This window comes from Schistocerca serialis, chromosome 2 (genome assembly GCF_023864345.2).
Source record: "Schistocerca serialis cubense isolate TAMUIC-IGC-003099 chromosome 2, iqSchSeri2.2, whole genome shotgun sequence".
Taxonomy (NCBI): domain Eukaryota; kingdom Metazoa; phylum Arthropoda; class Insecta; order Orthoptera; family Acrididae; genus Schistocerca; species Schistocerca serialis.
Window position 1 is genome coordinate 715908034 of NC_064639.1, and position 26911 is coordinate 715934944.

At 43.4% G+C, this 26911-nt stretch overlaps 1 protein-coding gene across 2 annotated transcripts in view; it reads left to right on the top strand.

Annotated features, from left to right (window-relative positions):
* Window positions 1-26911, top strand: part of LOC126457901 (ATP-binding cassette sub-family C member 4-like) — a 303077-nt gene that overhangs the window by 180282 nt on the left and 95884 nt on the right. The window lies entirely within an intron of this gene.

Genomic DNA, 26911 nt, shown 5'->3' on the forward strand with positions numbered 1-26911 from the left:
CTGCCAACAGCCTTCGGACGAATGAGTACCTGTTTGCTCTGCATAATGTTATGGGATCACATTAAGTACAATCTGCAACCACGCGACCGCTACGGTTGCAGGTTCGAATCGTGCCTCCGGCATGGATGTGTGTGATGTCCTTAGGTTAGTTACGTTTAAGTAGTTCTAAGTTCTAGGAGACTGATGACCTCAGACGTTAAGTCCCATAGTGCTCAGAGCCATTAAGTAGTGATTTAGGGTAATCATAACTAATAGCGAGAAGTGACAGGAGTGAAAATATACAGCAATGAAAGGAAAAGCGTTCCAGTAATCATGGGTCTTCAAATGAGTTGTTTGCGAGACAAGTGTAGTGTGTGATAAAGAGCCGACAGGGACCGATGACCGTAGCAGTCTGGTCCCTTTAACCCCCACAAACCAACCAACCAAAGAGCCGACACTGACTTCGGGAAGAAATATCGTCCTAGTTAATAAAAACGGATTTAAAATGTAAACTGGTGGCGCATTGGTTATCACACTGAACCCACATTCGGGTGGACGACGGTTCAAATCCCTATCCTGCCATCGATGTTTCCGTGATTTCCCTAAATTGCCCCAGGCAAATGCTGGGATGGTTCCTTTGAAAAGGGCATGACCGATTTCCTTCCCCATCCTTTCGCAGTCTGAAACTGTGTTCCGTCTCTAATGACCTCACTGTCGACACAACGTTAAATTCTTCCTTCCTTCTTACATTGTGGTCAAAGATGGATAGGTCGAGCAGGGCTCAAAGTCCAACATCACCTGAACTTAATCCTCAGGATTTATGCCGGGAGTCATGTCAAGGGTAAAGTGTACAATGGAAACATATAACACTGTCGATGGCTATAGTTAATCTGTATCTAATCAACATAAAAAATCCGCAGGTCACTGTGCAGTGCATGGCGGAGGGTACGCCACACAAACGTTAGTTATTTGCTTTCCTATTTCATTCGCATACATCGACCGAGGAGAAAATGATTGATTATCTGCCTCTGTAAGCGCTCTTACGTTATTCACACGACTTTTGGACGAGATATCGATGATAAGCGATGAAAACCTCGTAACTGCATTTTCTTAAATTTTACAGGAGAAGCAAAAACGGTCTTAAAAATAATATGATATAGATAAAGTTGCTACATGTGCAACTTTATAGCAGAAGCTTAGTTATCGACAGGTGAGAGAAATTCGTGCACTTTCAAATCTCTCTTTGATAATGGATTTACTGGTTACTGGAATTACGACGTTTTCACAGACAAATGGAGTTACACGAGGTTTTAATTGCCTACCATCGATATATGTTACTGGCAGTATCTTCTTCGAACAAAATTTCGCGAGAACTACGTCGTGTTTCCTCCTATGATTCCCGTTTAAGTCTCCTGTTACACTTTCGCATGGGCTATACCAACGCCTTACGATCTTAGCAGCATTTCTCCCATATCTTTGGACGTCTGTTGTCATGCCTACTTGATAATGACTCCAAACACTGTAACAATACTCTAGAAGTAGTCACACTAACACTTGGTGGCTCCTGTCATGTTATTCGAGAAGAGTTGGCACGAAGTTTCTAGCTCCTCTTCTTCAATCTCCATAATTACCAATAACAGCGCTCACATGTAGAACTAAACTGCGCATTTGCTTATCGCAGTCATCCTTACTGAGTCGAGTTGCAGATAGCCATTGGGTCATTCGCAGGCGTGGATGTATACTTCAAAATGTAATTCACACTTTTATAGGACGGTCTCTTTTGGTGTGTAGTGTGCTGATCCCATTACCACAGAGACTTCGCAGTGTGAGTTCAGTGTTGTGAAAAGAAAAACAAAACTCGACGCCGTAAGGAATAAAAGGAAAAAATATAGACAATGTAGCCTGCAACATCAGGGAACTGCAGTGGGATAAATCTCATTACTCACCAGTGCTCTACTCAGCCACCGACCGTTATTATCTGATACTTAACACTTGCGGTAGGTTGAGGTCGAGAGGTGAATACATCACGTAACACGTGCACCTCATTTGTCGAGTTGTTCATCCATTCATTTGTAGGCGCTCGGAGCTTTCTTGGAATTGCCATCGTCTTCACCGTTGCTACGTAATTCCAGTTACGTAGCTGAGGTACACGATTGCTCTCCGCTTTCCTCTCCGTGTGTTTTAGTCTTAGACTGTCTCTCTCCTCCGATTTCAACTCTAAGGTCTGATGTTACAGTTCCCTTTAAGTGTTGGTCATATCTACTGGTTCTCCTGTTGTTTAGTTCTAAAGATAACTGTACCATTCCTAATGGCTTCACGCAACATAAAATATCATATTTCTTCAATAGGGACGGCTTATTTCTTTCCTTACTACAGATGACGGTTTCACGAACAATGTAATGTTCATAATGAACCAATCTGTAGCGATGAAGAGATCTCCGCCCGGACATCCAGATTTACGTTTACTGCAGTATCATTCAATCATATAAGACGAATGCTGGGATGGTTCCTTTGAAAAGTACAAGGTCGATTCCTTCACCTGTTCTCTTTCAGTTGATTTCCGCCTCGTTCTCCAAAGACACCACCGTCGACGATAGGGTCATTCTTAGTCGTGATTGCATACTTCAGAGTGTAATTCATACTTTTATACGATGGCCTTTTCCTGCTTTCAAGTCTAATCGTGAAGTTTTGAAAAGAAGTTAACCAAGTGCGTACAACAGTAATCAACACGATCAGTCGGTTCCCTCCATACTTAATTACGCACGCCCATTTTGGAGGTGCTACATGCTTACCTTCTCTTTAACTCTGAACCGGCGCAGAGACCTTTCTACGGGACAGAATTCAATTGAATGTGGGGGCCTAATAAACACGAGTATTCCACACAGACAAAGTATTGCCTTTGATGAAACGTACATGCACCATACGGGACCGAAACTGTCCGAAGCTGGTCGAAGGCTGTGTCCCATCCAGGCAAAGGCCGGTCGCCAGAAACAAGGCTACAATACATTTCCGCCCGGGGTTCCTCTAAAGCTGCAAGACTACCTGCAGAAAGAAATACGGACTGGACGGGTGACACGGTGATCCGTGGACCCGGCCACATCGCTAAGTTGCACGGCAAGGTGCAGCCAAGTTATAGTCCGAAGTAATGTGCGTCGCAAACTTGCCGAAAAAGCAAGGACAGTGGCTGCGGAAAATGACACCACGACAGCTGCGAAAGCTTGCTGTTGACGCCATTAAAATTATTGACGATGAGGAGAGAGGAGTGAACGTGTTAATGGAAAAGTCGATGAAACGTGTAAGAAAAATGTTAAATTTGAGTAAGCCGATGATGTGCGATTTACGTGAGGAACGACACTATGCCTATTGGGATGGATATCAAGTGTCTACCGCAGAGAAGACGAGGCAAAGTGGACAAAATAGATATCCTATTGGCGTTGCGGATAAACAGATTACTACGCAACAATTTCTACGATATTATAAGCAGTGCAGAGATAAAACAAATTTTCGAAAACTTTACACCTTTCGCCGCGCATCTCAACTGCAATGTTAGAAAGAGAACTTTGAGAAAAATTTTCGAGCTACAGAATTTGCATTTAAATCTTTGACCACCAATTTATTTAAGGAATAATTCAAAAGCCAAGATCGCTTAAATACTGTTTACTGGATAACCGGTTTCAACACACTAAAGGTGCCACTGGAAGAATCCTGGAGATACTAAAAGGTATCAGATAGATTATATAATGGTAAGACAGAGATTTAGGAACCAGGTTTTAAATTGTAAGACATTTCCAGGGGCAGATATGGATTCTGACCACAATCTCTTGGTTATGAACTGCAGATTGAAACTGAAGAAACCGCAAAAAGGTGGGAATTTAAGGAGATGGGACCTGGATAAACTGAAAGAACTAGAGGTTGTAGAGAGTTTCAGAGAGAGCATAAGGGAACAATTGACAGGAATGGGGGAAAGAAATACAGTAGAAGAAGAATGGGTAGCTCTGAGGGATGAAGTAGTGAAAGCAGCAGACGCTCAAGTAGGTAAAAAGACGAGGGCTAATAGAAATCCTTGGGTAACAGAAGAAATATTGAATTTAATTGATGAAAGGAGAAAATATGAAAATGCAGTAAATGAAGCATGCAAAAAGGAATACAAACGTCTCAAAAATGATATTGACAGGAAGTGCAAAATGGCTAAGCAGGGATGGCTAGAGGACAAATGTAAGGATGTAGAGGCTTGTCTCACTAGGGGTAAGATAGATACTGCCTACAGGAAAATTAAAGAGACCTTTGGAGAGAAGAGAACCACTTGTATGAATATCAAGAGCTCAGATGGCAACCCAGTTCTAAGCAAAGAAGGGAAGGCAGAAAGGTGGAAGGAGTATATAGAGGGTTTATACAAGGGCGATGTTCTTGAGGACAATATTATGGAAATGGAAGAGGATGTAGATGAAGATGAAATGGGAGATACGATACTGCGTGAAGAGTTTGACAGAGCACTGAAAGACCTGACTCGAAACAAGGCCCCGGGAGTAGACAACATTCCATTAGAACTACTGACGGCCTTGGGAGAGCCAGTCCTGACAAAACTCTACCATCTGTTGAGCAAGATGTATGAGACAGGTGAAATACCCTCAGACTTCAAGAAGAATATAATAATTCCAATCCCAAAGAAAGCAGGTGTTGACAGATGTGAAAATTACCGAACTATCAGTTTAATAAGTCACAGCTGCAAAATACTAACGCGAATTCTTTACAGACGAATGGAAAAACTGGTAGAAGAGGACCACGGGGAAGATCAGTTTGGATTCCGTAGAAATTTTGGAACACGTGAGGCAATACTGACCTTACGACTTATCTTAGAAGAAAGATTAAGAAAAGGGCAAACCTACGTTTCTAGCATTTGTAGACTTAGAGAAAGCTTTTGACAATGTTGACTGGAATACTCTCTTTCAAATTCTGAAGGTGGCAGGGGTAAAATACAGGGAGCGAAAGGCTATTTACAATTTTTACAGAAACCAGATGGCAGTTATAAGAGTCGAGGGGCATGAAAGGGAAGCAGTGGTTGGGAAAGGAGTGAGACAGGGTTGTAGCCTCTCTCCGATGTTATTCAATCTGTATATTGAGCAAGCAGTAAAGGAAACAAAAGAAATATTCGGAGTAGGTATTAAAATTCAAGGAGAAGAAATAAAAACCTTGAGGTTCGCCGATGACATTGTCATTCTGTCAGAGACAGAAAAGGACTTGGAAGAGCAGTTGAACGGAATAGACAGTGTCTTGAAAGGAGGATATAAGATGAACATCAACAAAAGCAAAACGAGGATAATGGAATGTAGTCAGATTAAATCGGGTGATGCTGAGGGAATTAGATTAGGAAATGAGACACTTAAAGTAGTAAAGGAGTTTTGCTATTTAGGGAGTAAAATAACTGATGATGGTCGAAGTAGAGAGGATATAAAATGTAGAATGGCAATGGCAAGGAAATCGTTTCTGAAGAAGAGAAATTTGTTAACATCGAGTATAGATTCAAATATTCTGAAAATATATGTATGGAGTGTAGCCATGTATGGAAGTGAAACATGGACGATAACTAGTATGGACAAGAAGAGAATAGAAGCTTTCGAAATGTGGTGCTACAGAAGAATGTTGAAGATTAGATGGGTAGATCACATAACTAATGAGGAAGTATTGATGAATAGGATTGGGGAGAAGAGAAGTTTGTGGCACAACTTGACTAGAAGAAGGGATCGGTTGGTAGGACATGTTTTGAGGCATCAAGGGACCACAAATTTAGCATTGGAGGGCAGCGTGGAGGGTAAAAATCGTAGAGGGAGACCAAGAGATGAATACACTAAGCAGATTCAGAAGGATGTAGGTTGCATTAGGTACTGGGAGATGAAGAAGCTTGCACAGGATAGAGTAGCATGGAGAGCTGCATCAAACCAGTCTCAGGACTGAAGACCATAACAACAACAACAACAACAAGGGTGCCATCGTCGAATCTGTTTATCTACATTCACATCCGATGATGGCACCTTTAGTGTGTTGAAACCGTTTATCCAGTAAACAGTATTTAATCGCTCTTGGCCTTTGAATTGTTTTTACAACAAAGTGATCGCTCCATTACACCCTATGTATTCACTGCAAAGTTTATTTAAGATTGAAAGATATTAATGTATGGTTATTTTAATTAATGTCGTAGTCAGAAGTAACATACATGATAAAAATATTCCCCGCCGTTCCGTTTTCCAACACAAAGAGGTGTAGAACATACAGGGTTATTCCTAAATTCATCTGAGGTTTCAGAAGACGACTGCGTGAAGTCTACCAGACCTACAGAACACAAAAACATGTCAGTAGAGAGAGCTTTTAAAACGTCACAGGTCTTCAGTATGGGCACCATCTGTAACGCAGCAAACGTCAATACGAGCATGCAATTCGTTGACGTCCATTGTCCGGGAAGGCGCGACAGCAGCACGCTTTGCTAATCTGTTCGTTGGGTTGCCTATCAAAATGCGCTTGCCAATTCGATCCGGCAAAACGGAGTAAAAGATGAACAATGAAAGTTGAACACACCAGGTTCAATATAAGCATAAATTTGAGAACTGATGCAAAAACAGGACACTCCAGAGGTTTTCTCACCCCTGACCCAACGCCACGCATCACTCTTTAAAGACTGTTGACGGTGACTCGCCTATTTACATGTTATAATAACTCACTTTGTAGCTTTCCAGCACGGGTATTATAAAAATTGTTGACGGTGCAGTTTGTTGTTGTTGTGGTCTTCAATTCGAAGACTTGTGTGATGCAGCTCTCCATGCTACTCTATCCCGTCCAATGCTCTTCATCTTCGAATAATTGCTGCAACTTTACTGTATTCATCTCTTGGTCTATCTCTATGATTTTTAGCGCCCTCCCCCCCACTCACCCCCCCCCCCCCCCCCACACACACACACACAAACACACTTCCCTCCAGTACTAAACTGGTGATCCCTTGATGTCTCAGGATGTGTCCTGTCAACCAATCTCTTCTTCTAGTCAGGTTTTGCCACAAATTTATTTTCTCCTCATTTCTTTTCAGTACCTCCCCATTGGTCACGTGATCTACCCATCTAATCTTGAGCATTCTTCTGTAGCAGCAAAAGCTTGTATTCTCTTTTTCTGTAAACTGTTTATCGTTGATGTTTCACTTCCATACATCGCTATACTTCATAAAAATACTTTCTGAAAACACTTCCTAACACTTAAATCTCTATTCGATGTTAAGGATTTTCTCTTCTACAGAACCGCTTTTCTTGGTATTGCTAGTCTACATTTTATATCTTCTTTACTTCGGCCTCATAGGTTATTTTGCTCCCCAAATAGTTAAACTGACCTATTACTTTAAGTGTCTAGTTTCTTAATCTAATTCTTCGTCGTTACCCGATTTAATTCGACTACATTCCATTCTCCTTGTTTAGCTTTTGTTGATGTTCATCTTGTATTCTCCTTTAAAAGCACTGTCCATTCCGTTCAACTGCTCTTCCAAGTTCCATGCTGTCTCTGACAGTATTACAGAGTCATTGGCAAACTTCAAACTTTTTATTTCTTCTCCCTGAACTTTAATTTCTGCTCGAAATTTTTCATTGGTTTCCGTTATTGCTTGCTCAATGTACAGGGATAGGCTACAACCCTATCTCACTTGCTTCTCAACTGCTGCTTCCCATTCTGCTCCTGGACTCTTATAATTTCCGTCTACTTTCTGTACAAGTTTTAAATAACCTATCGCTCTCTGTATTTTACTCCTCATACCTTCAGAATTTTGAAGAGAGTATTCCAGTTATCATTGCTATTTATAAAGCTTGAAATACATTATATCAAAAAATATAATTTATGTTAAAGTTTTAGCGGTGGATCGATTTTGGATAATAGTAGGCGACTGTACACGTACAAACGTGAAATTTTTAAAATGGTCAAATCACGAAGTGATGTTATTCCGTGTTCATGAAACGTACTTGGAAAAGGACAGTTAGATTTAATTGTTAACACGATATGAAATTAGGTTCTGAGAATTACGGAAACTTAGGAGAAGTAGAAGCCAGATTGGTAACGCAGAAAACAAATTTTGTAATATGAATAAGGTTAAGACAAACTATCGAGAGTCGAGAGGGATTCAAAGCGATGCTGCCAGAATGTCGAATCAATATCATTAATGTCTGGAGCAAACGATATCTTTCTCGTATCTTCCAAGCTGTAATCAAGAATGCTCTTGCTGCATGTTGCTACAGGAATTTATACTTGGTAATCACTTCAAGAAGGTGACTATGCTAATGATGGATTTCTTTGAAAGTCTGACTCCAAAGCAGTGCTGAATACAGATGGGTGACATATCAGTTTACGTCAAACACCCAACAAGGACGTTCGAAAGGTCAGGTCAACGTCTTGCGTGAATGCGGTCAGTTCTAAGACTGTGTGAATGGGATTAGATCTAAGACAACAACGATATTTTTGGTGCCATGGCTCCGTTTCAGTGTAGCCGTCCGGGCTGTCGCAAAGGAAAAGAGTGTGATGTTAATGTGGCTCCATCTTGGGCTGATCGCCACTAAAACGCTAATCATACTGGGCAAAAAAATCTGCAAGACGAACAAGACGTATACAGAAGATTGAATCTTTACATTAACAAGCGGTACATTGAGGCTCAAGTAAGCAAAGAAGAAAAGCAAGGCAAGACCGAGTCAACGTAAGTTGCAGATACTCTCATCGAATCCAGTGTCAAACAAGTAGTATTTGTACGTGACTTTACGGTAGTTAGAGCGTCATGTACGTGTTCCAAATTGAATTTTTAGAGCATTGCGTGGTTTATTATGGAAGATCTCGTAATGAAGAAAAATATATAAATCTGAGTCAATCACAGAGTAATTCATATAAGGCCTCGTAAAATTAGATGGCTCCCTTATACTGGTACGCAGTGATATGGCAACCCCGGTTCGAACTATAGTTCAGCATCAGCGTGCTCGCACAATGTGGAGTTGATTTAGATGCAAGGCGCGTGAGAGGTGGCGCTGCCAGTTCTCCGTTCCTGGAAGACTGGAGGCGCCTCGTTGAGGTAACATTCCGGAAGCGGCAGAGAGCCCGCTTTCCATCTGCCAGCCTGCTGCTGCGGCTCCTGCCTATGCGATGTATTACGCGGTCGAGCGCAACGGGCTGTCACCAGCAAGAGCAGTTCTCGTTCTCAGGCGTCCACCTGTAGCATTACGCTGCACAGCGCAGAGCGCAAACCGTACAAGGCCATTTTCATACACTCCATTACAACTGACTCAATCAATGAGGTGGTCGCCGATCCTGAATCCTCCGGTTATATGGTGAGAACTTGGTATCGGACGGGAATGCGAATTCTCTCTTTCGCCGTCAAAGGCCTTCAAATCGAGTCATCCTAGAACACCTCGCGAAGCGGAGAACAGCCTCAGTTTACAAATGCATTTTTTTTACATACACTGAGATGACAAAAGTCATGAGATACCTACTAATATCCAGCGCCCGGGTTCCCGGGTTCGATTCCCGGCGGGGTCAGGGATTTTCTCTGTCTCGTGATGACTGGGTGTTGTGTGATGTCCTTAAGTTAGTTAGGTTTAAGTAGTTCTAAGTTCTAAGGGACTGATGACGATAGATGTTAAGTCACATAGTGCTCAGAGCCATTTGAACCACACCTACCAATATCGTGTCGGTCCCCCTTTCGCACGGCGTAGTGCAGCAACTCTACGTGGCATGGACTCAAAAAGCCCCTGTAGAAATACTCAGCCGTGCTGCCTCAATAGCCGCACATAATTGCGAAAGTGTAGGCGATGCAAGATTTTGTGCACGAGCTGACCTCTCAATTATTTCCCATAAATGTTAGTTGGGATTCTGAATGACCAAATTATTCGCTCGAATTGTCCAGAACGTTCTTCTAACCAGTCACGAACAATTGTGTCCCGGTGACATTGCGCATTCTCATCCATAAAAATGAAGTCCGCGAATGGTGCAAACTGTCTCAGAGTAGCCAAACATAAACATTTCCAGTCAGTGATCGGTTCAGTTGGACTAGAGTACCCACTCCATTACATGTTAACACAATCAACACCATTAATGAACCACCACCAGCTTACACAGTGTTTTGTTAACAACTTGGGTCTATGGCTTCATTGGGTCTGCGCCACACTCGAACACTACCATCACCTCGTACCAATTGAAATCGGGATTCATCTAACCAGTCCACGAGAGGCGCTGCAGGCGATGTCGTGCTACTAGCAAAGGTACTCGTGTCGGTCGTCTGCTGCCATAGTCCATTAACGTCGTATGTCCCACATTGATTTCTGCTGTTATTTCGCGCAATGTTGCTTGTCTGTTAGCACTAACAACTCTACGCAAACGCCTACGCTCTCCGTCGTTAACGGAAGGCCGTCGACCAGGGCGTTGTCCGTGGTCAGAGGTAATGCCTGAAATTTGGTATTCTCGGCACTCTCTTGGCGCTGTGGATTTCGGAATACTGAAATCCCTAACGATTTCGAAAATGGGAAGTCCCATGCGTCCACCTCCAAGAACAATTCCGCATTCAAAGTCTGTTAATTCCCGTTGTGTGGCCGTAATCAGAGCGGAAATCGTTTCACATGGATCACCTGAGTACAAACGAGAGCTCGGCCAATGCACTGCCTTTTTAGATCTTGTGTACGCATTACTACCACAATCGGTACACGTGCGTGCCGCTAACCCATGACTTTCGTCACCTCAATGCATACGGTTATACATATTTTTTACACACGTAGTACGTAGCCTAATACAAGCACAATATTCGGCCACGAAAAATGGGTGTGTGACACACGAATGCAACCCTAACAATACCGGTATATTTTCACATAACAGAGAGTTCAACTGTGATGCTCATTTACTCATTCGGAACGGAACAACAAGTATTTGGAAATTAATCCGAGCATATGAGGTAAAAATGTAAACGTCTTCGATTGTTGTCGTTTCATACTCACGGTTCTGTTATTTTGCACTACCAGAGAGGCACAGTTTTTCTATAACTGAAGATTAAAATTTGGTATTTACAATGAGAAGTGCCATCGAAAGAAATCCTTCCACAAACTTCGCAATCCGGCTACGTATTGATGCAAATTTCAGACTCGTAGGTATTCGTTATGGGAAGGACACAAAAAGTAAAAAAGTAAAGTTCCCCATTGTGGACCTAAACCCCCGTGTCATCGCCTGCCAATGGCTTCACTGGATGCTGTGTAGAGTGGTGTGTGGTCAACACACGGATCTCTCAGTCGTTGTCAGGTTTCTTCATCGTGGAATTGCTACCGATCGCTTGAGTAGCTTCTCAGTTGGCCTCCTCTCACCAAGGAAAAAATCCCTGACAGTACTGTGAATCAAACCCGAGTCCTCCGCTTGGCAGTCAGCCACGATGACCCCTCAGCTAGGGGGCGTACAAGAATAGCTGTCAAAAAATTGTGGTTTGGACGAATATAATGTATGGCGTTGGATAGCAATGAAGAACAAGCCGCATCCGCATGCATGCGACAGCATGCGCAAGAATATGTTCCAAAATAGCTCGCAAAAAAACGAGATTCTCCGGTGCTCACACCTCGAGTTCTATTGGTAATGAAAAGATAGAGTCAAGTGTTTTGGATAGGACTTGGACTAGGGACCATTTGTATACCCAACAGAAGGATCGTCTTAGTGTCACTATCCAACAGTACAGGGTCAAAATATGAATATTATGCACTCCCTCCCGCTTAGTCAAATGGAGCAAATTTGGAGGTGGTTTGCCGTTGCCTTCCTCCAATCGTAATGGGAATAAATGATGATGACGAAGACGACGCAACAACACCCAGTCATCTCGGGGCAGGTGAAAATACCTAGGAGAAGAGTAAAGGGGACAGTGCCAGGAGGGGGGGGGGGGGAGGCGGAGGGGAGGAATAAGGTGAAAGAGAAATTGGAAATAGGTGAGAGTCAGTGATAATAAGAGACAGAGTATATGACAATGACAACGAGGAAGAGACAGCAGCAATAGGAAGGAAGGAATGAGGTTTTGGGCGAAAGAGAGAGCAAAAGGGAGACAGTAGTAGTACGAAAGAACAAACTGTGGCTGTGAGGCAGGAGACAGTGACAGTTGGAGGGACATAAAGAAATAATGACAATGAATTGGGTTGAGTGAGAAAGGGCAGGTGGGAGTAGATGGGTGTAAGTGACTTACAGCGATGGACTATTTGGTGCGGGCATGGATGTGTGTGATGTCCTTAGGTTAGTTAGGTTTAATTAGTTCTAAGTTCTAGGGGACTAATGACCTCAGAAGTTGAGTCCCATAGTGCTCAGAGCCATTTGAACGATTTTTGAACTATTTGGTGTGAGTGAGTTACAGTTAGGGGAGCCTGTAGGAGTTTGAGGTGAAACGGATGTTAAAAAGAGGGCGAATATGTTCGCATGCCAAAGCTTTTTAGAAATTTTTAAAGGTGCTGAGGAAGATAGAATGAGGCAGCAGGAACCCCACTTTTCAGTCTCAGTCTTTTAAATGGAGCATATTCTCATTTTTGTAGTCCAATACGAGCATTTTTGCGCTGATGTATATATACCTAAGCGACGCCCACTATTCCCCACGACACTCCCCTTTCTCCCTGTGTGATGTATTACGATCGTGAAAGGCGCATTCACCGAACACTTCTGTCCTTCCTTTCCATATTCGTTGTTTCTCGTGCACCATATATTTACTGTACAGTTCACAAACTATCGATTTAAGAACTTAGGGCAATACTTCTAAGTTTTAGAGCCCGCCACACTATCACCAATATTCACACAACCGTGCATGGGTAATGAATATATATATATATATATCCTCAATAAGCTTAGGGTGTATAACTGTACAGCCTTATTCATGTATCGCTTATTCCGCACTGGAGTGTCAAAGTCTTAATTAACAGTCTTGTTTGAGTGCCAGGTAAGCTATTCTAGTCAGCGTTTAGTCTAGCTCTCATAACGGAAGGCGGGTAGGAGTTGGGGAGACAGTCGGCCTCTAGATGTGGAGAAGCGTACGTCCGCAGTGGAGCAGAGCGCACGCAGTGCAAGCTGTGGCGCGCAGCTGAGCCCCGCGCTAGTGGGGCCCGCCGGCAGCGGCGCCGGCGAGGCAGAGGAATGCTCGCGTGGTCGTTGAACCCCGCGGCGCGACACGGCGGCCCCAGAGGGACGAGCCGGCGGCGGGGCACCGCAACGCACTGGCGGAAACCTGTCACACGACGCCGCATCTGCATTTCCGTAGAGCAGTGAGGCTACAAACGATCTAGGCGACTCGGGTACTGTCCTGAAGACGTCGTCCTAATACTTACGAAAACAACGCAAAAGTATTCCAGAGTGTTCTCAGATTTTGTCACGGCGGAAGACAAACAAAATAAAGGTGACCCACAAGTTTCACTTATACGTCCTCTGTTGTTACTTATACATGCTGTTTATAAAGACTTTCCGTTCTACACCCAACGATTACATGCAGAGAACATAAAACATGACGACATTGACAGGTAGAAAGCAATTGAGGAAATATTAAATAAAATTGCTTAAATAATTTAGAAATGGGATTGCTCGTAACTTTGGGAAAGCACAATATATTCAGTTCTACACAGGAAGTAACTTCAATGAGAAACGTAATAAATTACATAAACACGAGGTACTAAGTCATGTTAGGTTGTCAAAACACTGAGTCAGTACACTGATGGAAGGTGTAACTAGACAAGACACACTGCGTAACGCCATAATGAATTGTTTCCCATATTTTTTCTTCTGCTATACCATTTCCGATAGATAAGATATAAATCAAAAGACAATGTGTAAACCTACACCCGCACCTGCAAAATATGTGTAGATTCTTGAGCTGTGCTATCGACCAGTATACTGCTAAGCATTTATGTGTGCCACTGCAGTCATTCATAAAAATCATTACTCAAATTGTTTTGGAACAACGCAATTCACAAATGATTTTTGGACCTGAGTCTAGTTTCGACGCTCGTTGTGTTTTCTTTAATTCTGATGTAGTACAGATTGTATCTTATGTCAACAGCTGAACACGGATAAAAATGGTTCAAATGGCTTTGAGCACTATGGGACTTAACATCTGTGGTCATCAGCCCCTAGAACTTAGAACTACTTAAACCTAACTAACCTAAGGACATCACACACATCCATGCCCGAGGCAGGATTCGAACCTGCGACCGTAGCAGCCGCGCGGTTCCGGACTGCGCGCCTAGAACCGCTAGACCATCGCGGGAACACGGATAAGTAATATGTAAGCAAATAATTGTAAATGCAAAAGCTGTTTTACAGTATAAATTATCTTTGCCTGAAGTCTCTGCAACTGGTATTAGAACCACACCGGCAATAGTGTTATGCACACAGTAAGACGTCAGAATGGTGTCAAGTACCTAGGGATGCATGTACAGGCCACAACTGCATAAAATGTTTTAGTGAAAATCACGTTTTGTCATTTATGATGAAGGTTTTCCATTTATGCGTAACGATCCGATTATCATAAATAAATTTCAAAATTTATTTTTCCCAACAATGAAGGTGCACTGCCATCAAAAGAACTTTGCTGGACCACGCTTAAATATGAAACAAAAAAATATTATGTTTCCACTTAGACTTACGGAATATACTCGTAAACAGGATGAAAAACTTATTATGATACTGTTATTTATGTTGCGGCTGTAGCAACTGAAAATATGAAACACCTTATACTTATAGAATTGTAAGTGAAGTATCAATTATTCCATTTGTACATGTAAACAATTTTTAACAGGTGTTGCCACAGAGGAGGCTTATACACTAACCTCTCTCCCCGATACGTTCTTAGTGTTTATACTTCGTACGAAATGATGCTTTATTTCCCTGTTGCATCACTCTGAAATAACCTGTGTGATTCTCAGAGAACCACCTGGTAATTCACACATATAAATAATTTAACTTTAAACAACGCTCTTTATGTGCTAGAGAAACATCCCTCACGCTTAGTTACTCGGTACTCGTTCCGTGGGTAATCTAGAACCAGCTATAAGTTGCCAATTAACACCAGCATTCAAAAAACATTAAAAAATCGCCCTGCGTAAATATTTTCCACTGTATGTGCTGATGATTCTCTAACAACTGATTTGTGCAGAATGCTGTTCAGGGCGCTGGTTCCTTTAATACCCTTGTTTAGCGATAGTTAGGAAAAAAAGGAGATTAGAGTTTAATGTGTTGACGACGTTGTCAGTAAAGATGGAAATCCGATGGCTCAGGGATGGGGAAAGAAAAACGATCGTGCCCTTTTCGAAGGCATCATCTCGGTATTTGCTTTAAGAGACTGAGGAAAATCGCGGAAAATCTAAATATCTACGACTGAATGGGAATTTCAACACTGATCTTTGTGAAAGATGTTGAAGTGTTCGATAATTGAGTTTATTGCTTCCCTGACACGTCCAGTTCAGAGTAACGTCGCTAAAAGTGGGCCTGTGAACATTTGCCTCTATATCTCCGATGAAATGTCCAAACTTATGGACGAATATAGCTAATTCTCTTCACTGCAACAGTATGATAGAAAGCATCTCCATAAAGTGCCTATAGTTGTACACTCTGAGAGTCTGCAAAGTATGACGTGCTGTAACTCTCAAGTCTTCGCTTCATACTTGTTCTCGAAACTTGAAAAATAGTGAACAAACTACGATATTATCGAGATCGTTCCAGATGTGTGATGTGATTGAGGACTTCCATTCACATAGAACCCAGCACGTCTCCCTAAACGGTATAAAATCGATAGATGCAAAGGTAATTTCACGACTATCTTAAGGAAGTATAATGGTATAGTTACCATTTACAATGTACATAAATGATCTAGCGGACAACGTCGGGAGAGCCGTGTGGCTGTTTGTCGATGATGTGGTTGTCTATAAATGAGTAGCAACGACAGAAAAGAAAGTGATAGCGAATTGCAGGAAGACCTGCACAGGATCAATGACTAGTGGAGGGAAAGGCTGTTGCCTCTGAACGTCAATAAATGTAATGCATTGTACATAAATAGGCGAAGAAATTAACTATTGTTGCATTATAAAATTATTGGGAACTACTGTAAAATACCTAGGAGTAACCATCCGGAGCGACCTAAAGTAGAATGATCACATAAAACAAATTGTAAGAAATGCGGATGCTAGACTGAGATTCTGTGGAATAATCTTAATGAAATATAATTCATACACTTAATAATAGGCTTACAAAACGCTTGTTCCACCAATTCCTGAGTAACGTTCATTAGCCTGCGATCATTAAAAGTTGCATAGATGGAAGACAGAGAAGATCCAACGAAGAGCGGAGCGTTTCGTCACGGGATCGTTTGGTTGATACGAGAACGTTGCGGAAATGCTCAACAAATTACAAGGGGAGGGAGGCACTGAGGATCACTGAGAGGTTTATTACTGAAATTACGGTAAGGTCCAGGCAACATATTACTTTGTTTGAAGCCATATTGACTATTAATCGACCGTGATTGTTTAAAAAATATGGAAACGTGTTTCATATATCGCTACAAGTCATTAAATTTGCTGACGCTTAAATTATTTAATTAGCAACATGTCTGAGGTTAGATCTTATCATCAGGTTATAGTGGCAGGAGAAAAACATTTAACACAAGCGAGCGTAGATGTTAAAGATTTTTCTATAGTCTTGACATGTGCTGCGGTCATCTTTGTTCTACTACTTCCTCCCAACTACGTCTCGCGAAATGGCCTCAAGGAGAAAATCAGGTAAATTGTGGACCACGCGGAGATTTACTGGAAATAATTATTCTCGCGCGTCATTCATGAATGGAAAGGGCCAAGGGTAAAGATACTGCTGCCGGAATACCCCCCGCCAAAGACTTCAAGGTGACTTGTGGTGTTTAGATGCAGGTGTAGGTAATTGGTACCTGCCTTCAAGTGCTCGCCAGTTCAAGTTTTTCACTTCCGCGACACTCCCCGATGAGTCAAATAAGCTTCTGACAATTCATGCCATCCTTCTCTGTACAGTCCTATTTTATTTCGATACGAGGATTACTTGTAGAAATGTGCAATTGGTAATGAGGGTAACCCATAAAAAGCACAGCGGATTGGCGTGAGAACAGTGTCCCACTTCCCTAAAACCGTCTGTCGTGATACTATGGAAGGTACGCAGGGACAGCAGGATAGGGCGTGTCGTGGGCAAATGCGTGTCGTGTGGGGGCGACCTTGCGCGCGTGTGACGGTGACGCTGTTTTGGCGCAGGCTGGCGGCGTTCAGGATCTGACCTCAGCGCAACACGTTCGCCTTGGCAGGGATTTTTACCTGCGCGAAACGCCGCTGCCTACGATCTGCAAGCAGTGAGGGCGCTGTTGCAATCCCGCGCACCTCTCTAGCTGAGGGAGACTCTATAATAATTTTCCCCCCTTTAGAAAGCTGCTCATGTGTCTTATATACGAATTCACACCGACTGCTCTAAGGGCAGCGGCAATGCTCTGCTCAAGATTTTTCCTCGAGTTCATCGAGTGTTTGCCATGGAGACACAGGCTGAATACAGGTTTCAATAATTTTCTTTGTCTGAGACAAAAGCATACTGCATGAGAAAAGTCACTTTATCTCACTATCCTATTGTCAGTAATGAAGGAACTAAGCTCACCCGAAAAATTATATGTCAGCCATTAAAGAGCACATTGGTCTCTTTGGGATGGTTCTTTGATGTTTTGCGAATGTTTTTTGTACCATAACTCGGGCCCACTCATTTAGGTTGTCGTGAACATGAACCACGATGTTTATTTCAACATCCTCTGTTATCAAGTGTTGTCCTTTCTTCACCTTAGCAATGAGTAAGTTGCGGACACTTACGTCTGCTAACATGACAATCGCCGTGCTCATAGTGCATCAAGCATACACGGAGGTGATGGAAATGCCATGTGGCTAGGGCCTCCCGTCGGGTAGACCGTTCGCCTGGTGCTAGTCTTTCGAGTTGACGCACTTCGGCGACTTGCGTGTCGATGGGGATGAAATGATGATGATAAGGACAACACAACACCCAGTCGCTGAGCGGAGAAAATCCCCGACCCAGTCGGGAATCGAACCCGGGCCGTTAGGTATGACATTCCGTCGCGCTGACCACTCAGCTACCAGGGGCGGACACGGAGGTGATGAAAGTCATGAGATACTTCCTAATATCGTATCGGGCCTCCTTCCGCCCGACTAGTGGAGCAACTCGAAGTGACATGGACTCACCAAGTCGTTGGAAGTCCCCTGCAGAAGTATTGACCCATGCTACCTCTATAGCCGTCCACACTGCGAAAGTGTTGTCAGTGCAGCATTTTGTGCACGAAATGGTCTCCCGATTATGTCCATAAAGCTTCAGTGGGATTCTTGACGAATTGTACAGAATGTTCTTCAAACCAATTGCGAACAATTGTGGTCCGGTGACATGGCACACTGCCATTCATAAAAAATCCATCGCTGTTTGGATCCATCGTTGTTTGGGAACATGAAGTCCATGAATGGCTGCAGTTGGTCTCCAAGTAACCGAACATAAAAATTTCCAGTCAATGATGGGTTCAGTTGCACCAAAGAACTCAGTACATCCCATGTAAACTCAGCTCGCACCATTATGGAGCCTCCACTATCGCTTGCACGGTGCCTTTTTGAAAATCTGGGTCCTTGGTTTCGTGGGGTCCGCGCACACACGAACCCTAGCATCAGCTCTTACCAACTGAAATAGCGAGTTATCTGACCAGGCCATGGTTTCCCAGTAGTCTAGGGTCCAACTGCTATGATTACGAGCTCAGCAGTTTCGCTGCAAGTGATGTAAAGCTGTTAGAAAAGGAACTCGTGTCTCTCTTCAGCTGCCATAGCCCATTAAAGACAAATTTCGCCGCGCTGTCCTAACGAATATGCTGATCGTACGTCGCACATAGATTTTTGCGGTTATTTCACACAGTGTCGCTTGTCTGTTAGCACTGACAACTCTACGCATATGCCGTTGCTCTTGGTCGTTGGTCTATTTGGATCAGCCGCTGGGACGTAACAATCAACATCCCCGCAATTTCCTAGCCCCCTGGGATGTAATCGTCATAGTGTGGCTTCACCTATGGCATACTTGAAGGAACTTGTAAAGTTTCGTAGAATTAAATCTGTTATCAAGCCTAGAGGCGGCGTTATACGACGTTAGTGAGGTGTTTACCGTTGGTGACTACTTTTTTATCTGGTGCGCTTAATTTCCTGTAGACACAAAGACTCACAATTCGCCAAAGTGGATTCAAATAGACTTACACCAGGCGATCGAAACACCCCAGATGGGGTCTCCTGACCAATAATGCCACGCGATTATTTTATTTATTTCGTCTCGCTATCAAACTGTTAGTGACAAGTAGCACCTATACATCGGATAGGAACTGTATCCCATGCATCAGTCTTCTTTAGGCAGTGTTTCTCCAATTCAACGGTTTAATGACGTTTCATCACCTGATTTTAAGCTCCAGATTTTATCACCTATCTCCTCTTCTGTTGAAATCAACAAAATCTTTTGTATTAATCGTCAAGGATTCGTTCCTTCGGAGAGAGGAAGAACAGACGGAAAGCATAGTTCGCTGTAGTAAATTTTTCACCGGAGTGTGACCTCTTCTTCGAAAAGTGCTGTAATTACGAAAATAAAACGAAACTCGTGCGCGAACCCACACTGAGCCATCTATTAACTAGGATACGTAAATCTTCTGTGGTTCCAAACATGATGGATGCTTTTCTATTAAATGCTACTTCGATCGTTTTTGTGTTGATTTCGGCGTTTATTTCTTCAAGGAGCTTCTCAGCTGTCCTCAGCGTACACAGAAAACATCTTCACGAAGCCGCAGAGACACCGCCCAAGATGGTGCAGTGGCAAGACGCTAAATTCGTATTCGAGACGACGGCGCTTCAGATCCCAGTACGACCATCCAAGTTTAGGTTTACCATTCTGAGAAACTTTCGCCATGCCCTCCTACGCAGTGAATCACTCTTTACAGATGCTAAGTTCGGTAGATTGCTTATGTGACTGTCTGTTTAAAATATTAATAAAACCACAACGTAACCGGTCAATGAAATTTCAGTGTTTTCATCTGCTACGTGTTTCGGGCCTCTGCTACATCATCATGGCAGTTCCCATATTTTGTTCCGGTGCAGCGCTCCTATAAAACCAATGATGTCAAAATGCACGGTCCAGTCAATTAATGTGACTACCCCCTATGTTCGACGTGAACCTGCAAAATAACTATTCACAAACGGTAGATGACAGCACTAACATTGGAGCGTACATAAAGAGTGTCCGGGAGACGCGAAAAACAGTGCAATCGTTGTCGTGATGCAGAAACGGAGCGATTTATCTTACGTCCAAAAGGGCATGATCATTGGGTTGAGGGCCAAGGGTGGAAGCATTTACAGAATGGCCAAGTTTGTAAATTGTTCGTGTACCGCCGTGATTAAAGTACACCATGCATGGAAAACTGCCGCTATCCAAAACCGGCTCCGCGGCAACTGTGGTGCACCATGGCCCACAGATGACTGGGGTGAACTACGCTTGCGGAAATGTGTACGGACGAATACACGTGCAACTGTTGAGGAATTGACCGCTCAGATGAACCAAGGGGCTACCACCAATGTCTCTTCAACGACCGTTCAGCGAACGTTACCGCGTATGGGCCTCTGCAGCTGGCGCCTGGTTCATGCGCCCATGCTGCCTCCTATTTATTGGCGACGATGGTTTGAATTTGCACGCCAATATCGCAATTGGACATCCGCTAAGCGGCGACAGATGGTCTTTTCAGACTAATCACGTTTTGTGTCCCATCGGTTTGAAACGTCTGAAAGCAAGCACCCTGCAACACTTATGGTCAGAACGGTACAGCCGGAGGGAATGTTCCCGTCTGGGGAATGTTTTCGTGACATTCCCTAAGTGATCCCGTCATTCTGGAAGGCACAATGGGTCAACAGAAGTATGCCTCTGTCCTTGGGGACCACGTTCATCCACACGAGCAGCTTATTCTTCGTCGGCACGATGGCATCTAACAACAGGACAATTCAACGTGTCACACAGCTCGCATTGTACGTGCTTGGTTTAAAGAGTATCAGGAAGAGTTCACAGTACTCATCTGGCCACCAAGCTTCCCTGATTTAAAGCCACCCGAGCATCTGTGTGACATCCTTGATGAGGACGTTCCAGCCACGGATTGTCAGCCGAGAAATTTAGAGCAGCTGGCCACAATACTGAACTAGCACGGCTCTACATCCCTATTGTTACCTTCCAGAACCTCACTGACTGTCTTCCTGTACGTCTTGCAGCGGTTAGCGCTGCAAAAGGTGGTTATTCAGTCTTTTGACAGGTTGTCATATTAATGTGGCTGGGTAGTGTGTGTACAGTCCTGTCCATCTTCGTTACAAACTTTCCTCGCTAACTTTTGGTAACGTCTACAAACAGTGAGTGGTCATTGCAGTAAATGGAATGACCCCATTAATAAATATAGACTTCGATCAGAAATCGGTAGCTAAAGTAGAATATTCAAAATTTCTAGGTGTATGCATTGATGAGGGGTTGAACTGGAAAAAACACACTGAGGATCTGCTGAAACGTTTGAGTTCAGCTACTTATGCTATTAGGGTCATTGCAAATTTTGGCGATATACATCTGAGTAAATTAGCTTACCACGCTTATTTTCATTCTCGGCTTTCGTATGGCATCATATTCTGGGGTAACTCATCATTGAGTAAAAGAGTGTTCATTGCACAAAAGCGTGTAATCAGAATAATTGCTGGAGCTCATCCAAGATCATCCTGCAGACACTTATTTAAAGAGCTAGAAATTCACTGTAGCCTCACAATATATATATTCACTTATGAAATTTGTTATTAACAATCCGAACGAATTCAAAAGTAATAGCAGTGTACATGGCTACAACACTAGGAGAAAGGATGATCTTCACTACTCAAGGTTAAATCTAACTTTGGCTCAGAAAGGGGTAAATTATGCTGCCACAAAAGTCTTTGGTCACTTACCTAATAGCATCAAAAGTCTGACAGATAGCCATATAGCATTTAAAAGGAAATTAAAAGAATTTCTTAATAGCAACTCCTTCTACTCATTAGATGAATTTTTGGATATAGTAAGTGGGTAATTTCCCAACCTCCACCAAAAAAAATTATTTACTGTCATGTAATATTTTGTCTAATGTAATTTCTTGTATAGACACCTTTTATTAACCTGACACGTTCCACATCATCACGAAGTGTCGTATTCATAATCTATGGAACGAGTACTAATCTAACGTAATCTAATCTAACCCCTGAGGGAAGTACACAACGAAGAAAAACAGAAATGCAGATATGTCGACATCGTTGTTTTCTCGACACCAATGCACCTGAACTAAATACCGTAACTGCGAGCTGATGATAGTACGACGCCCCGAAACACGCCTTAAAAAAGAAAACAGAAAATTTAGTGGCTGGTTACGTAATTGTTACTTATGTATTCAACTTTTCTTCTTCGTCAAAGAGGTGTAGTTAGTAGTACCTACCAGAGAAAATTTATTCAACAGTAGTGTTGTGAAGGAGTTGCAAACAAATGATGCATTGGTGCGACTGCACTGTACCATTCATTTGAAGCGAGCAGCGCGTAACATGGTGCCGGTTTTGCGGGGGGCGGAGCCCGGGAGAAAGGGGCCGCGACCAGGAAGCGGCGAATCGCGGCCGCGCGCCGGTGGGCTCGACCTCGACGTCAGCGCCGCTTCTCGAGTGTTCGGCGGCGCCGTAGACTTTCGCCCCACGCCGAGACTCAAACCAGTCCCTCCGCTGCCGGAGCCGCCGGCATCTGCGCGCCGTGCCTGGCCTTCGCGAGCCGCCGCCCTGCCCGCGTCCGGCAGTGGCTGGCAGCTTCTTCGCTGCCTTCTCTCCGTTGCGCACACATCAACGCTTCACAACTCGATACACACATTTGCCGTCATTCTAAATATTCAGTGAAGCAAAACATCTGATAGCGATGAGGCATCTTGTAACTTTCAGGATAATGCGTGCCTGCAGTGAATTCCTCCTAGATTCAGAAATGGATAATTTTTCGTCTCGAATCAGCTGAAACTGTTCAGACACAGCAGCATCTAAGATCTTCCTGCTGGTTTATGCTCAATGGTGTGATTTTTTAGTGTCGACAACGGTTTTTCGTGGTGCACTTCAATCGAACACTGGAAATACTGAACCATATTAACACGAAGTTCACACGCCAGTGAATTTAAATCGTAAGCTGACTAGTGACGTGCTCGGGTTTCCGAGAGCAACAAAAAGCTTTCGTTTATAGGTTCGAGGGGTGATGCCGATGTCACAGAAGGGTAAGTTTCATTCGTAGACAATATTAGATGCACACTGCGTTGATACCGCGTGTACAGGAAAAATAATGACGAGTCGTTTGGTGCTACAAAAATATTTCAGTACATAGCATTACACTAGTTTTGTCGGACGCACCTTAACTCACACTTTCAAAATGGTTCAAATGGCTCTGAGCACTATGGGACTTAACTTCTAAGGTCATCAGTCCCCTAGAACTTAGAACTACTTAAACCTAACTAACCTAAGGACATTACAAACATCCATGCCCGAGGCAGGATTCGAACCTGCGACCGTAGCGGTCGCGCGGTTCCAGACTGTAGCGCCTTTAACCGCTTGGCCACCACGGCCGGCAACTCACACTTTCTCGCCTCTATTGACCATTATGTGGGAAGGACGTTAATACACTTCAACTTTCCTTTCTTCTTTGTTTCTTTCACTTTAATACGTAACAAACCATTTTTACGGTGCCCGGTAATGTCTCAGATATATTGCGAATTTTGTGTACAAGACATTGACGTGATTTAATTATCACAAGCACGATTCTGACCTTGATCCTGTTGGAAGACTTCACCGCCGTCAGAGAAGAGGTCAAGCACGGGGGATGCAGGAGGTCCGCAGTAATGTTTATTTCGTCCACAGCTGTTTGTTGCCTTCGATTACCCATAGAAGCCCACGTGAATGTCCCCTGTGGCATAATACAGCATGCACCGGTCTGCGTCAGTAGCGCAGCCTTCGTGCGAATGACGACTATCAACCTACAGTAACAAGAAACATGATTCATCCGAACAGATGATCCACGTTCTAATCTCGACAAACCCGTACCCTTCCAATCGTAACTGATGACGTGGTTTGGTCAACAGAAGAGCAGGGGCCGTCTTCTGCGGGCCTCATGTTCAACAACGCGCACTGAACGGTGTCCTTTGGAACACTTGTGCAGCAGCAGCATTTTAATTTGTTGCAGGATCTGCCACGTATCGCCGCCTGTCCAGCTTCACGAAGCGAGGAAGCCTCCGACCTCCACGATCTATGATGAGGTGTGTCGCCTAGACGTGATTTCACCGTCCTTCGGGCACTATTCACAGATACGACAGTAGCACGCGAACAGCCGACGGACTTGGCCGTTCCAGAGATGCTCGTTTCCATACGTCAGGCAATAAAGATCTGCCATTTGTCAAAGCTGCTTATGTCAGTGGATTTCCCCATTTGAGGCTCGTATCGTCGCTAAAATGGTTCCGTATTCGTCTCTCGTCCGCTTATATACTTTCCTTACTGCATCACATCCCTGCAACGCCATCAGGAAGCATTCAGTCTCTCCATTGGCAATGGCCGTAATTTTTGGCTCATCAGTGTATGTTAACTCTTATTTTTACTATCAGAATCAATTTTTAATGTGTGTCCAAGTCCCTTATTCTGCGTTAGTTGCAACCACTACTCCATTTTTCATATTCGTCTTGGAGATTTCAAACTAATCAGCAGAAATTTTGATCCACTCGGTTTTCGGTTTAGCTCGTTACAGAATAAGTAACCTGATTCTTATAGACATCTGATTTATATAAAGAAATCCACATAATGCGCTGTTGCGCTACCAAGTTTCTGCACATTATGCCGCTATTTTAGAGCAATGTCGGCCTTTGGGTTCCTGAGCTGATCAGATGAATTTCGCTGTGAATGACAAGTTACCTTCCACAACTCCTGATTTACAAAATCCATCCGCACCATCCTTGCTTTACGAAGGGACTTGAAACAGTAAGTTACATATTGTTAAGACAGGCCAGGCAACTTTATTGAATAATACACTACACTTCAAAGTGCAGATATATGACGCTATTGTTCAACATAATTACAAAGTCTGTGTATAAAACGGTCGGACGTTCGCCAACCATTTAATTCCTCTGCCGTAAGAAACCGCTCCTTAGCCACAGAGCCATTTGCCAACCTGTGTGTAAATATCTCCATCGACGGAAAATATCTTTTCCCCCAAATATTTCTTCAGTTTTCTGAAAAGATGGAGATCGCATGTTGCAACATCTGGACTGTACGGCGGATCAGCTGTGACGCCTTGGTCAGATTGTTGGAGGCATTCCATTACAGCTGGACGCGACGTTGCATATGATCTATGTATCACCAGAATTTCACGGCGTATATGTGTACAGTTTAGACATTTTGCCCGCAAGACTTGTATTGTCCCGCGAGCTTCCACTTTGCAATACGTTTCCAGTTGCCGCGTCCACTGGGATTCATCTCTTAACGTAATGCTGTAGATGTGTCCACAGAAAACACGGAACATTTATTATCTTCTGACAATGCGCCACTCTTATCACGCGAAAGTGTTAGCCTGGGAAAACATGTGTAACTTACATCCTGGAGACTCTTCACGCGATTTCGAGGCAATCTCAAGCACAGGCAAGCGAACTAGTTCCGGTACCGTTTTTGCGCATCATTACATCTGTAAAAATGATTCTATCGCTGATACAACCCTATTGGGAGAAAGAATGTCTCTTGGACTGGCAGTAGAAGGAGAAGAAAAGCAGTTATGGTGCCCCGGCGGGAATGGTATTTGGGATATTCCTGCAACACCAGTAACTTAAATTTTTGATGATATGTGTTCTTAATTTCGTCTAGCGATTATAAATTAAAGCAGATGGCAATCATCAACAAGTTGATCTCCAAGCGCAAATTAAAGCGTATGACCATTATCACACTGTAATAAAATTAGTATCCTGCTGAAGAGAAAGTGCGTAAATTTTCATTGCCGTGACTGTGGTTGCATTTTCCCCCCAATTACTAACACTTTCGAGGACCCTACTGTGCTAATTACGAGAACACTCAGTGTCAACTATGCTACAGTTTGTATTTTGTTACTGTTTCCTTATGTCCGTGTCCTTGTTTGTCCTGGATGTCATTTCGAAATCTCGATAAAATAAGGGATCTGATACGTATGCAAACGATGTGATACTTTCTGTTGTAGTCACGCTGATGGCCTTGGATGCACCTCGGCTGGCCCTTGCTGCGCACCTCGATCGTTAAATAAACGGAAGCACAGCACGTTACCACAGACCGGAACAAATGCAGCAAGGCTGCGAGTGGAACAAGCAGGTTTCCAGCTCGTTTCCTATAGCCCTCAGTACAAACCTACAGCTCCATGAGCCGGGATAATTGCCCTGATGCTTAACCTTCTTATTCTCATCAAAATCCTTGCAATTCCAAGCTTAGGAAGACAGTAATACAAGAAAGAATAAATTAGGGGAATCCGGTAGCGTATTTGCTGCATTGAATGTGATCAGCAAATTAGAATCAGGCACTTCTAGGTTTTGTAACCTTTAGCTTCGAGTTTGTTAGACTGTAATGCTGCTGACATTTTGTAGTCACTTTTGTGACTAGGCTCTGTTGGCTCTCTATGTACTATCTCTTCGGTAGCGACACCGGTCAGTATCACGCTGTTGATCACGGCCGTTAACGGAGGTAGCAGCAGTCTTTCTGGCGGTGGCCCCTACACACACAGATTATTTACAGACAGCTACAACAAGGTCTGATGGCATGATACGCTGAACTGCTCCATTTGCCGCCGCTCTCTC